A 14,097-nucleotide genomic window follows, 5' to 3' on the forward strand; every position below is an offset into this window, starting at 1 on the left:
AGAGCGTTCCGACATTGTCGTTAGGTTGATATACAGTGAAACTCAACGTGATATTTTACTAATTTTTCGCATAATCTTACTTGATACAATCTACAGCCATTCAAATATGAATCACAAACAGCCTGCATCCGGTTTCTGATTTCTTATCAACTTACAATGTGTATTGAGAGGAGATTGAACTCGTCTTATTTCCTAACAGACAATCCCACGCAGAAGCTGCGCGTGATTGTCGCACGTTTGTCAAAATAATCGTGACATAAGATAGTCATGTTGGTGGAGAAGAAATGAAAATAAACAGAATGTTGTGATGCTGTGCCATATGCAAAATTCTGACACAAAGTGTTGTGCCACGGTTAATAACAATACACTGATTTGACGCTGCCACTTTATTTGTTATTGCAGTGGTTGCAGCATTTTTTAAGACGCGCCCCCTTTTTAGAATTTGTCAAGTCTCGCTCCTCACCTCAAAAATAACTAGCGAACTAGCGAGTATTGAAAAAAAACGTTGAAAATACGGATCTAGATCTCTTTTTTTATATTAGTTCTATTACGAGTTCGGGAACTGTCTGTGTTAGTCAAGTGAATTACCCCTGCCCATGGGTTTCAGACCCTTTACCCAACTTGATGTAAAGTAGGCGAACAAAATTAGTTACCTCCATATTGGTCCATTACTTTCCGGAAAAGACCAATAATTCCACTTTGTGTTCATTGCAATCTAGCAGAAGGTAGAGCAACCATGACGAAAAGCACTGGCTTCCATCCGAATCGTCAGAAATAATTAGCCTTAATATTAAATCCCAAAATTAAGCCTTACATGCACCGGTTTAAACCAGATTTAACCTTATTACTTAGTCTCATTTTAGCATCACAAAATGGTCTCTAAAACAACAAAATATAATACTACTTATAAATATATATTGGAACATTTCTTGTGATTTAGCTAGATTCTATTCTGTTATTTTAGGATGCCCTCGTTATTGTCCGGCACGTACACGATGCTTTGAAGGAAATTGCGTGGTGAGTGCCGTCTATTTCATTTTGCGCGTTTTGCTTGAATCTTTTATGCCTTAGAAGGCATTGGATAATTTGATCATTGTAAACGCCAATTGTTGTACTCTAATTTTGGCGGAGTATAAGACTAAACATTGAAGTATAAATGTGTTGTCAGCTCGTATACAAATCAATATGGGGCGCTCCCGTGTATGTGTACCAAGATGGCGCACAACCTGATAACCCTAATCTGGTACACATACTATGTTCCGGTTGTGCGCCATCTTTGTACAGACACTACAGGAACACCCAAAATGGTATATTATTTTCTTAGCCGTGTATTCGTGACAAAATTAATTACTTTACCACTTGCTAACAAAATGCATGACACGAAAAATTTCTCTATAACTAGGGCTTTGGTTTTGGAAATAATTAAAAATCATAAAATGTGCAAACATAGCTAAAGAATACACAAATTTGGACGCTCCGGGAGTATTCGTACCAAGATTACGCACAACCTGAACAACCCTAACCTGGTACACATTCTATGTACAGGTTGTGCGCCATCTTGATACGAATACTTCGGGAGCACATGAATTTGTTCCCCTCAGTATCCACGTCTATCGCCTATAAAGGGAATACACATGAGCAAGCTTCCATCTTCTGTTGTGGAATTGGTCGATAAACAAAATAATTTAGATAGAATCGCATGGATTCAACATTTAAGGATACTTTTTTATAATATATATATATGGGAATTTTGGTAACTAATTTTGTTCGACTACTTTATATTAAGTGCAAAGGGACAGAAACCTATGGGCAGGGGGTATATTCACTTGGCTAACACAGACAGTCTCCGAACTCGTAATAGAACTAGAATACGTAAAATGGGAATAAAACTATGGCCTGACCCTAACCTGGTACACACACTACGGGAATACCGAAAAATGTGTTGAAATCTTGCAATAGGTTCTCATAAATTAAACCTAGATGATCATATTCATAACAACACATTTTTTGTTTAGTTACATTGAACTGGAGGAGATAAATATTATTATGGATCACTATCAAGAACCGAATCACACGTATTGGACTGTTTATAAACGAATTGTAATGAATAAATGCAACTTATGAATTTACGAATTTTTATTTCTTCAAAAACTAATTTCTTAATTCAAAGTTCATTAAGATCTAAACCATATTTAGAAAGCAGACTACAGTATACGTAAATGCAATTAACTTAATAGGAAAAGTAAAGTAACAGATCGCCCGATAATAGCACAAGCAAGTTCGAATTGCTTTAGCGGGGAACTTATGCGGGAAAGGATTGTTCAACTGTTCTCGCACGCTGGTTCACGTAACCGCTATTGGTTTAGTGGAAAAAGAGTCTAATACAGGAGCCCGCGGGCCGGCCCACCGAAGTGTCTCATCCGGTCCCCTTGCGTCTGCTGAAATTGCGACTATAGTTTTTATGGATATAAATTTACGTTGAAAATATCGATGAAAATAACGTCATAATGACCCCGATTGTTACATTGGGTTTCTTATTAAATAAGCGGTAACTGTTATAAATAAACTGTTTTATCCATAGTTTTTCATATTAAGCCGTTGACTCTGTAACTGACCCACTCATAAAAGTAATTGCCCACCCTAACAATGTACCAAACTAAAACACAGGTTGCCGAAAACCCTTTTGTTGAACTACATCCCAGATCAGATGGCCCACTCCATTTTGCACATTTCAAATTTATAAATATTTCGTAATTTTCGACGCCCCCAGTGTGCTATTTTCGGCGCTTCCGAAGTATGTGCATCAAGTTGGCGCACAACCTGAACCCTAACCTGGTACACATACTATGTTCAGGATGTGCGCCATCTTGGTGCACATACTTCTGGAACTCCAAATTTTCTACTGCACATCGTGCGGAACGATATCGCTGATCTCATACCCATAACATGCCTTAATCCAGGGTTTCCCGAACTAGGGTCACAGTTTAGTTTTTGCTACTGTCTTTGTAAATAAGTCAGACGACTCGAGGGTTTCGGATTGATTGTTTATTGCACGGCAACACCACAACTTAGCACAGCAAAAACAGTAGACATAACAAAACGCAACCGACCTCCAGCCCAACAGCCGGAGAAAGAGAACAAGAGATATATTTTCTCTCGCACGTGGGTGGTCGGTGTCCTAAAAGGTACCAAAAGAAAGCACCAATCCACCAATCGAGAGTAATCAAATTGTCGACGAGATTTGAACCATCAACGGTTTGTGAACTACAAATTTAATAAAATCGTCGATCGTCCGACATTCACAATTTGTGGGTTGAAAGTATATCGGGGTAATTGCCATTTTTTTTTTATTTAATTAAAGGTGTTGTAGGCCCGATGACGGATCATTCCGTCCTTCGCAGCTCCTGTCATTTCAATATTTATTTTTTGCAGATATTTTGTTGTTGATTGTTTGTTTTCTGAAGTATCAAATGAAAAAATAACTCTGACCCTGACTATGGCTTATCTATGCTAAGCAGGGATCGCTCTGAAGCAAAAGAGCTATCTGAGAAAAACTACGGGCGACACCTAATCTGCTAAGAACTACTAAAACTGTAAACATCTATAACAGTAAAGTACAGCGTGGCGGTGGCCGGACTTTTCCACTTTCGGCAATTGATCTCAAAAAATTATATGAAACTAATCACGTTAAATTTTATTTCAACTTTATTACTTTCATTGAATATTGTTGACTTCTGAATGTAAATCGTCAAATATGACCGATTTAAAATATATTCGAAAAAGGATTTGCGAAATACTATTTCAGCATTGGATTTTGGTCATTTCGTAGTAAAGCAATAGGGAAAGGGCCTAAATTTATGGGCACAAATACAAAATTGATTTAACATTCTCTACATTGATTAGCTCATATATCATCATAATATGGGGAAAAATCCAAGTGCTTCTGTGGCGTAATTTTCAGTTACTAAGTTGTACTTTTTAATTGATAATAATGTTTGCAGCAGGAATTGCAAATTTTGGTGATTCACATTGTCTATAATAGCGTTTTTATCCGACGTGTGGCTGTTGAAATAAAACTTATCGTGTTTTCGTTTTTTTTTTGTAGTATTTGATAAAACCGTCTTTCTGTCATAATATTCACTCCTTTATTTTATTCGAAAAAATTAATTTGCATATTCAGTCCTATGAATACAATCTCGTCTCCGGCGATTGCACAATAACGATTTTTCACATCGGGCGCACAGTTTCGGACAAGAAAAAAAAATTAGTTATCCATGTCCGGCGCATGATGTGCAGATATTTGTGAGACGGTGAGAGTTTTGAGAGATAAGAGTTTATCTACATAATGCTGATGTTTAGGTCCATAATAACCACGCCAGCCTGTTCAAAACGATCGTCGATTTTACCAAAATTATATCTGTGATAATCGGAGTGACTACTTTAGCCTTTTTGCTTCAAAAAGAAGTGTTTCGCAATCAGACCTGCTCTTGCGGCACTGTTTGCAGCACGATTTTCAATGACTTTATTAATTACTCATTACAGTTTATTATTCTGCACTTTCATTAGAGCGTCCTAGGACCTAGTCCAGGGTGGTCCAAACCCGGGCCCGCGGGTCAAATGTGGCCCGCCACTTCATTATCTGTGACCCGTGTCACATTTGGAGAGTAATCAAAATATCACATTTCGTGTTGTTTTGTCATAAAATTTATCAGAAAAATCTTTTGACATATTGTTACATCACTAATGTCACCGAAATGACTAGCCGCTATATGGCTAGCTGAGGCAACTAGCGAAGTTGAATGATGTGCTTGGCAGTCTAAATTGTTATCTGGCTTTCTATCTTTTTGGTCGGGAATATATGTTAACAATATAGGAATCATAGAAAACTAAAAATCGAATGCGGAATCTATTAGCCTAGGTTGGCAATGCCTGATAACTAAGTGTTTGCACAATAAAAGTGTTTGTGTTGTATTGTACTGTTTACTTATTCTTGGCAATATTGTGGCCCGCGAACAATGCAAAAATAGTTTTGTGGCCCGCGGAGTCGACAACCTTGGACCACCCTGAGTCCTAGTCCATGAAATAATTTGCGTCCAGATACGTTCTTTGAGTTGCGTAATAAATCATCGAAACGTTCGTTGTTGACAACGTGGAAAAAAAAGTATGAAAACTTAGAGGATTTAAATTGAAGTTAAGCAAAAAATAGTTTACTCTTTGATTTGTTTTGCAATTAAAAGCTCTTCCATTCAACGCAATGTTGGTTATTCGCCTGACAATTTGTCCGTTTGATTTGGGTTTAAAAGCTTAGTTACACAATTCAAATGAACCGCGATGCAACACGTTTCGTTTTGATGTCATAATTCTATGACGGGAGAAATCAGCAAATGTAATGTAAGTGAACCATCGCAAGTACGGGGTCACTCCGTAGGCGAAGTCGTAATTACGGAAATGATTTTGATCGAATACGTGCAATACGGTCCCCACATTAGGAGACATCAAACATCACAGTTTGGGCCTTGACAGAAACCAGCAAATAGACACTGCACAATAAACTAAAAGGATTTGCAATCTAAAACCGTCGTCGTCTTCGTCTCAATCGCTTCACCGAAGACGAGGTTGCATTGGTTTATTACGTAATTTCTCTTCCGCCGTCATATTGCGACGTCTTTCGAGACATCTCGCCGAACAATCACACTTCGGCATAATCGCTTTTTCGGCTCCGATTCATCGCGAATGCGCTCCATCAAATCTCGCAAGATTCAGAAACCTGAAAGTCGGCACGCGTGCTTTTTCTGTTCTCCGTGCTTTTCCTGATTAATATGACCATCCATATAAAACGTTATGCATACTTTTTTTGTTTAAACCAGAAAAAAAAGTCAAGAACAGTAGGCTATAATATTCCAGTAAGATATGAACTTGTTGCGACCTGCAGGTGGTCACGAGACGCGCAAAAAAAAGCATGGGCCGCTGAGTTTTTTTCCAGTATTTTGAGCAGACACAGTAGGATTTGGAGCCTGGTGCCAAGTTACAGACGACTTTGTCATTATAATGTAAATTCATTTCGTTTGAGGCGTCGATCAACTGCAGAGGGATTCATATGATGAACACGATGAAGATGAAAAAGCTTGATTAAAATTGTGATTCTACGATTTTGGATATCTCTTGATAACGAATACCCATCGCTAAGTAATCGAGCAATCAAACTGTTGTCCGTATTTTCAACCAGTTGCTGCGTTATGCGAAAAACATTTTCATCACTAGCTTTAAATAAAACGAAGCAAGAAGTCGCCTGCACGCCGCTGCAGAGCTAGGTATTGCAGAAACTTCTTTGAAGCCTCGTTTGGAATCCTATATTGAAAACGAAACAGCAGCAAAAGTCTCACTAGTGTTAATTTTGTTTGTACGTGATTTACCATTTTGGTAATGAAAACCAAGCATCGCATATTCGAATACTTCGTGTTTTATATGTTTTTTATGTGAGATGTTTTATGTGTGCCTTTCGTACGCATAATGGGTGCCCAGCACTGCATTCCATTACGATATATGATATTATTTTATATTTCACCCATTTCAATTATTGGCCGGCACATTATTTGATAGTTTTTCAAGTGTGCCTTTTTGTATAGAAGCATATTGAGTGCCCGAAATTGCATTATATCACGCAAATATATGTTATCCTTTTTGTTCCGGTCTTCAAATTTTTTGCCGGTCCGCGAGTACATTTAATTTAATTTTTCCTGTCCGCCAGGGTTGAATAGTATGGAACCACTGTGTGTAGCTTTAGCCATTTAAGAGATTGTAGCATATAGGAACATGTTGTTGAACGTTGTTGATGTAGTTTAATATTGTAGATATATATACACGAAGCACAAACGATGAAGACATGACGACACGACACCGATCCAGACGACTTGACTCCTAATACCAGACCTTTTCCATACCTGACTTCTTCAATACCTCTTTTCTTCAATACCTCCTTCAAATCTCCAATTGAAACCGTATATACGTATGCGCGTATGGTGATATCGATTCCATTAGGGTTATCGATTCGGGTTGGAATACTAATTAGCATCTGGTGTCATCGATCCAATTATATTTTGGTTGGCATCTGTTATATAATTACAACGGGCCCTTTATCGATCTAATTTATGAATTTGGAGAATTTCGAAATAAGCAATTTTTAGTCTTTTTATAAATTCTACTTGAAATAACGAATTTATCCCTAAACATATCTACGCCCTTTAGATTGGAAATCGGGGTTTGGGGCATATTTGTCACCTAACATGCGTAAATTTCAAAAACACATTGAATATGACAAAAAAAAACACAATCGAAAAATATACATAATGAAATTCAAAAATATGGGACGAGAAGATTTAATAATGAGAGGGAAGTAGGATGACAGTAAGAGTATAGATTAGAAAAGAAAAGGCGATTTATTGTTTTTTAAATTTGATTTCGACAGATAAAACTGATCTTTCAATCCAATATACTTCGTCACACTGAATTACTGATCGCTCATGTTTTTGAAAAAATAGCGCTTTGTTAGTTCGCTTGTTGCGATATGTTGAGAATGCCATCTTCGGGCTTTGAAAAAAAATAAAAAATAGCGCTTTGTTGGTTAAAAAAATTGTCATATAGTAGGGCGGGGGAAGATAGACACACGGGGTTAGATGGACACTTTTTTTCAAATTGACCTATTGGCGACATCTTATGGGGCTTGGTTCTGCAAATGCCATTGCCGAGTTCGTTGCTAAGGAGGGAATTCGTTCTAGCCATTTCGGTTCAGCGCTTGGCGTAGTTCGTCAGTTGTGTAGCTTTCCACGTGGCTTGTGATTTTTGAAGGGTGGAAAAAGGGCATTTAGTAAGGACACGTTTTTCTTGGAGGCACCATATGCTCATTTTCAGCGAAGGAACTCTGAATCGCGCGTTTGTTGGTAAGTTTATACTTACTGACAATGATTTAGGACTAACTGAGCGACTTGTGCCATCTAGCAGCTAACTATATCTTTCAGCATGTGATCATGTAAAAATGGGGGGGTTATGAGGGGGTAATAATTTTCTTGCGTTTTTCGGGCTTATATTTACTTTGACCGTTCAAACCCGTTCTTTGTGAATAAGATACCAGAAAGTCTTCTTTTAAATTTTGTTATTGCTTTTACCTGTCAAAACACTTCTTGGATAATCTCAATAATCTTATGAAATTATGGGGGGTGGCCAACTTACCCTTATGTACTATCATGTTTTTCCAGATGCAAGTTTTGGATGTACGGGAAACAGAAAATCCTAAAGAATGTTGAGAAAATACCAAAGAATATCAAACAGAGGCAAATAACAAATAGAGACTACGATGTACCATCTCATGAGGTTACCACCACGACAGAGATAGAAAGTGTCACAAGTGAACCATGCTGCTCTGTGCTCTCTAACGATTTTTTCAAGTAGAACTTCACCAGGAGGTCAGTTAGTTTCTGATAAAGTCAGTGATTCTTTGAGGCAAGAAAATAGCAGAGACCTGATAGCACCAGTTTATCATTTGAATATATTTGCCTCTTCCAGTAGCCACTCAGAGAGCCAAGAGGCAAAGAAAGTCATTCAGGCAGGAATTAGAGTGTTAACAAGTGAGAAATATGTAGCCGAACTGTCAGCACTCGCAGAAACAACGCCGCCTAGCTCGTTCAGGAAAACTACAGCACTCGCAGAAACGATGTCATCTAGCTCGTCTAAGAAAGTTGCAGCTCCCAGGAAGAAAAAAGAAAATAAACGTAAGAATGAGCGACATGAAAGATATTGTTACAGTAACCTCTGTGCTGTCTGCAACGGCAATTTTTTTGACGACGAAGAGGACGAGGGATGGATTCAGTGCCAGAAATGCCAAAAGTGGCTTTACGATATTTGTGCCGGGATTTATGGAAACACATTGTCCCTTCCAATGTGATGACTGCTCTGCTTGAAGCTTTTTTGTATAAATATTTTCATTCGAATGTAAAATTCCATGACGATAGCTTTCATGCTATCCCAGATGTTCTTTTGGTGTTATGATTAAGATTTGTGTGAAAGTATGATCAAATAAAATTTGGCTGCTTTACTAGGTGGTGTTTTATCATACTTTCGTGAACAATTATATGGGTTCACAACTTCAAAAATTTAAGGGGTAAGATGGACATAGGGGGAATTTTCGAATGCCCCAAAAAATTTTCCAAATACATTGCTTATTTTGATATTCTGATAAGAAACAGAACGCAATACTAGTATTTTGATGCGATTTTATCACATGTCCGTCATATCCGACCATATGTCCAACTTCCCCGAATTTTTTTTTCGTTTAAAAACGTTTCTGCTGTTGCGATGGTTGGAGACCGGCGGACGCCGCCGAGTGGCTAAAGAGTTCAGCCCCTTATGTTTGTACTTGCAAAGTTTTAGGAATATTTGAAGAAAGGTTTTCGAAATATAGATAATTTTCAATAAGGGGGGCCATCATCCCCCGCCCTACTATATACTCGTTTTTTGACGAATATATTGATGAGCTCATTTATGCACCGTTCTTATGACGATGGTATAAACGCTTAAAAGAGTGACTCGTTTGAATCATCTTTTAAAAATAGTTCAGTGTTAATGAAATCTATCTAATCGAAATAGTTTGCATCCGTCAATGTTAATTATTATAAGTCGCAAGAATTCAACTCTGAATATTCACCTCTATTGCATAATCAATTGGCCATAAGATTAGTTGCAATTTGAGTAAACACTCAAAGTCTGTTTTCAAGCAATTCATAGAAATTAAGATCCTAATTAATATCGCCAAAGAAGTTAAAGAAGGACTATACATTGAGAAAGGAAGTAGTACGATAAATGTTCCTGTAAGAAAAAAATCGTATGTATATATAAGAAAGTAAAACAAATTGTTGAATATTATTTTCATTCTATTGTCTTGCTCGATCATTTTTTGCTGTGATCTTTAAAAATATCTACAAGCGTGCGCTTCCTTCGGACTTTTTTAAAAGTTATCGTTCGTTGTATTATACCATCAGTTTAATTTAGCCTGATACAATTTTTCACCTTGTATTTTTGAATTCGAACAGAAATTCATATCGTTCATTGTGCGGACTTGGTCTTTATCCGACGTCTTCGTATCCTTCGTCTGATTCTTTTCCGATTCCGTACCTTTGTTCTCTCGTGCGGTGATACCTTTATTGCTGTACCATTTTTTCCGTTGTTGTTGTTTTGTTGGGTCACCTTTATCGATTTCGACTCCACATCAGAAGATTTGCTATTCTTTGTTCGGGATCGCCATTTTAGCCATTTAAGAGATTGTAGCATATAGGAACATGTTGTTGATGTAGTTTAATATTGTAGATATACACGGAGCACAAACGATGAAGACAGGACGACACGACACCGATCCAGACGACTTGACTCCTAATACCAGACCTTTTCCATACCTGACTTCTTCAATACCTCTTTTCTTCAATACCTCCTTCAAATCTCCAATTGAAACCGTATATACGTATGCGCGTATGGTGATATCGATTCCATTAGGGTTATCGATTCGGGTTGGAATACTAATTAGCATCTGGTGTCATCGATCCAATTATATTTTTGGTTGGCATCTGTTGTATAATTACAAGGGGCCCTTTATCGATCTAATTTATGAATTTGGAGAATTTCGAAATAAGCAATTTTTAGTCTTTTTATAAATTCTACTTGAAATAACGAATTTATCCCTAAATAGCCTATCCAGATCTGGATCGTCGACATTTGCTAAAGCAAGTAGCGCACGGTGCTCCGAGATTTTTCTCGGTTTAAAGGTTATTTGAAACTTATAATTTTACAACTTGTTTTCATGAAAGGCAACACATCTTGATCCGATACACAGCTTTATGATAGAGTGGGCTATATTGATCTGGAATACTACTTCGAATATAAATTTATGAAACATCTGAAAATCTGGGGGATGAACTGGCTTCTTTCATAAGGGCACATTTTATTTTTAATGGGGCTAAACTAAATGTAGGCTCCGCACAATATCAAAACTGATATCCTACGAATGACGCAAGAGATATGGCATTGGGAAATAACTCAAAAGAATAAAACTCCGAAGTCGATAAAATGCAAAACAATAACGCAAACTGGATTTTTTTTGCACATTCACAATGGGTGACTCGTGTGAATTTTTGTCCGAGAAAAATTTCGACGTGGGAAATAATGATAATAGTTGCATGAAGAAGAGCGTTTTACTTAGAAGGCAAAACGCGTAAATAGAGATCGTTCGGCGATAACGTAATCTGGGGCAGGAATTTATAAATCTGGCAGCTGTGATGTGAAGATGTTTTAGTGAAGTATTGCCACAGTAACTCATAGTTGCCAGAATGTTCGTGCCAGGTTCGTTCATGCTAGTTCGTTGGATCATGCGTAAGTCAAGCGGGTCATTCAAATTTACCTGTAATTCACAATGAAAACTCTCCGAGATCTATTCGACTTTGAATTTTTTGATTGGCGCAACGAATTATATCGTATCTAGTTAAATATTATTTAATGTCACTGCATTCCCCCCGCGGAATATACTATGAAAATACCAATTGGTACAGATAATTATAGCGTTATTAAACCTACAATAACCTTAAATCTTTTCCTACATATTTTATTTATAGCTAAGCATTTAGTTGCGTCATCAAACCTTTCTAGAGGTAAAAATGTACTTCGTCAAAATTATTTTCTTTATCTCTCTCGTCTATGGCTTGCTTGCGGAACTAAAAGTTCCAGGTAATAAAATTACTAGATAAATTTTTGAATTCTAAAATATACGTTTTTTATATCATTTCCAAAATATAACACATCCGACAAGTGTACCAACACCTATTATTTTGGGTACTCCAGGAGTATGTGCACTAAGATGGCGGGAACCGGAACGTCGTATGTGTACCAGGTTACAGTTAAGCCATAATTGGACACGTTAGTGGGCATAACGATCGTTTTGCATTATTATGCTGGCACTCTTCTTGTTCTTTGTCACAGAAAAATCCGCTTTTCTCTTTGATTACTAGACCAATTACTTTGAAATTTTCAGTGCTTAATAATTAATAATTTTTGCTACAAGGCTATTACTTTTATTTATGTTTTGTGTCATCGGAATTTGCCACTATGTGCCCATATATTTGAGCATACCTCTCTTGTTTTAGGTACAAATACTTCGGGAGTCACTTTGGCTAGTCACCGAACTCGTAATAAAACTAAAATAGGGAATATTGGAATAAAATTATGACCTAACCCTAACCCGGTACATATACGACGTTCCGGTGTCCGCCACCTTGGTGCTCATACTTCTGGAGCGCATCATTTTTGGAGCGAGACGTTGTTATATTGAACTTCTCGTTTCATTTTGACAGCTGGATCCTGCCTTTCCAAAATCGTGAAGGGGAAACTCATCCAAGTCGGAGATTGCAAGGTGAAATTAGGTTGCTATTTTTATCAGGTGTTTCACTTTTCTATTCTAAAGTAGGCTAGCAGTCACTGTTATGTATAAAGTTACTATTTTTAGAGTGGCTGGCTAGAGGAGTTTCTGAATTTCCAACCAAATTTCAAATCCGACTTCTGCTTGTCACGCGACTAATATAATCTAAATAAAACTTACGTGTTGTAATCATTTTTGTAATCATGCATTTTTTTTATTTATTTCACAGAAAAACGATGGGTCGGGTGAGTTCGCCCTTTCATGATATATATATATATATTATGTTTGAAAAAAGACTTCCGTCATCGTAAATGATTAATGTACTTTTGAGTCATAAATGCATACAGAATGATCAGAAAATATTCTCGGCGTGTAAGATAGTTAAAATATACAATACAATATAATATGACGAAACTGATTTAAAATGCTCAAAATATGTTATTTATTTGCAGAAATTGCCAAGTTGATCAAGAATTGATCAGTATTTAATTTTATGAAGACTTCGAGTATTGTCACCGAGTGATTATTTAACACAACGCTTTGTCGGTTAAGACTTTGCCCGCCACCATGTATCTAAACTTGATAGCTATTATAACAAATGAAACAAATTTGTTCTGTCGTTTTTTATGATTCATCTTATCGACTTTTCTCTTTTCAAAATTAATAGATAACAGAATGTCTAAAATTTATATTTTAAAAGGAAATTTCATTGAATGAGCAAAACCTTAATCTCAGATTGGTAAAATATTCTGAAATTAAAAAAAATAAAACATACAATGACAATAATAATGTTGTTTTCAGGCAACTGTGACGTCACATATAAGTCAAAATGCTTCCGAATTGTTGCGTATGAAGTACCCCGCGTCATCTTCAACGACAGCATATCCCTTTGCAAACGAATATATAACGGAAAACCCGCGAACGTTTACGACCGCGAACATTACGAGTCGCTTCTCCCTTATATTCGCCTACTGATCCCTGATGGCCGGTCATATATTAACGTCTGGACAGGAATGAAGTTTAAGGTCAGTTTGATAGAACACAAACTAAAATCCTAGTAGTCAGCAAAGTTGCAGTTTTCACCACTTCATGGCACCTCATGCCACGAACGAACCGCGGCGTCTCTTGCCATGGTTTATGTATATTCACAAAGTTATGTACCAGATTTTAGTTTATCATGCGGAAATATATCTGCTTAAACCTGAAACCAACCCCAAATCCATCAAAACTGTATTCATAAAAAAATGTTCCAACTTACCCAAGATTTGTCACCATCAGGGGCAGCTCTGTCTTTACGGCCGACAATTGAGGTATATATGCACCTCAATGCGGCCGGTCTGCCGTGGTTACTGCAGCAAAATTTTACCTGCCATTGGTTTTCAATTTGCTGCCGCGGTAACGGCAGCTTGCCATTGGTTTGTGGCAGCTAAAAAGTCAGTCGCCATGAGTTTGGCCATAGAGGCCATGATTTGTAGATATCGCCATGGTTTTGCGGCAGCTTGAGACGCCACGAAATACTTGAAACTGCACTTGCAGCAGAGTTTGAGAATGGATATTAAGAAAGGTCCAATATATATAGAATTCATAGACAAAAATCGTCATAGACAAAAATTCAGATTGATGTTCTGGTATTTGCCGAATATTTT

At 37.2% G+C, this 14,097-nt stretch overlaps 1 long non-coding RNA gene across 1 annotated transcript; it reads left to right on the forward strand.

Moving 5' to 3' along the window:
- Positions 1 to 11,649: 11,649 nt before the first annotated feature.
- Positions 11,650 to 12,925, forward strand: LOC144425062 (uncharacterized). The gene is made up of 4 exons (XR_013477237.1): positions 11,650 to 11,763; positions 12,387 to 12,445; positions 12,681 to 12,696; positions 12,904 to 12,925. It is a non-coding gene; the product is annotated as an uncharacterized LOC144425062 (long non-coding RNA).
- The last annotated feature ends 1,172 nt before the right edge of the window (positions 12,926 to 14,097 follow it).

The sequence above is a fragment of the Styela clava genome, chromosome 7 (assembly GCF_964204865.1).
Source record: "Styela clava chromosome 7, kaStyClav1.hap1.2, whole genome shotgun sequence".
Lineage (NCBI taxonomy): Eukaryota > Metazoa > Chordata > Ascidiacea > Stolidobranchia > Styelidae > Styela > Styela clava.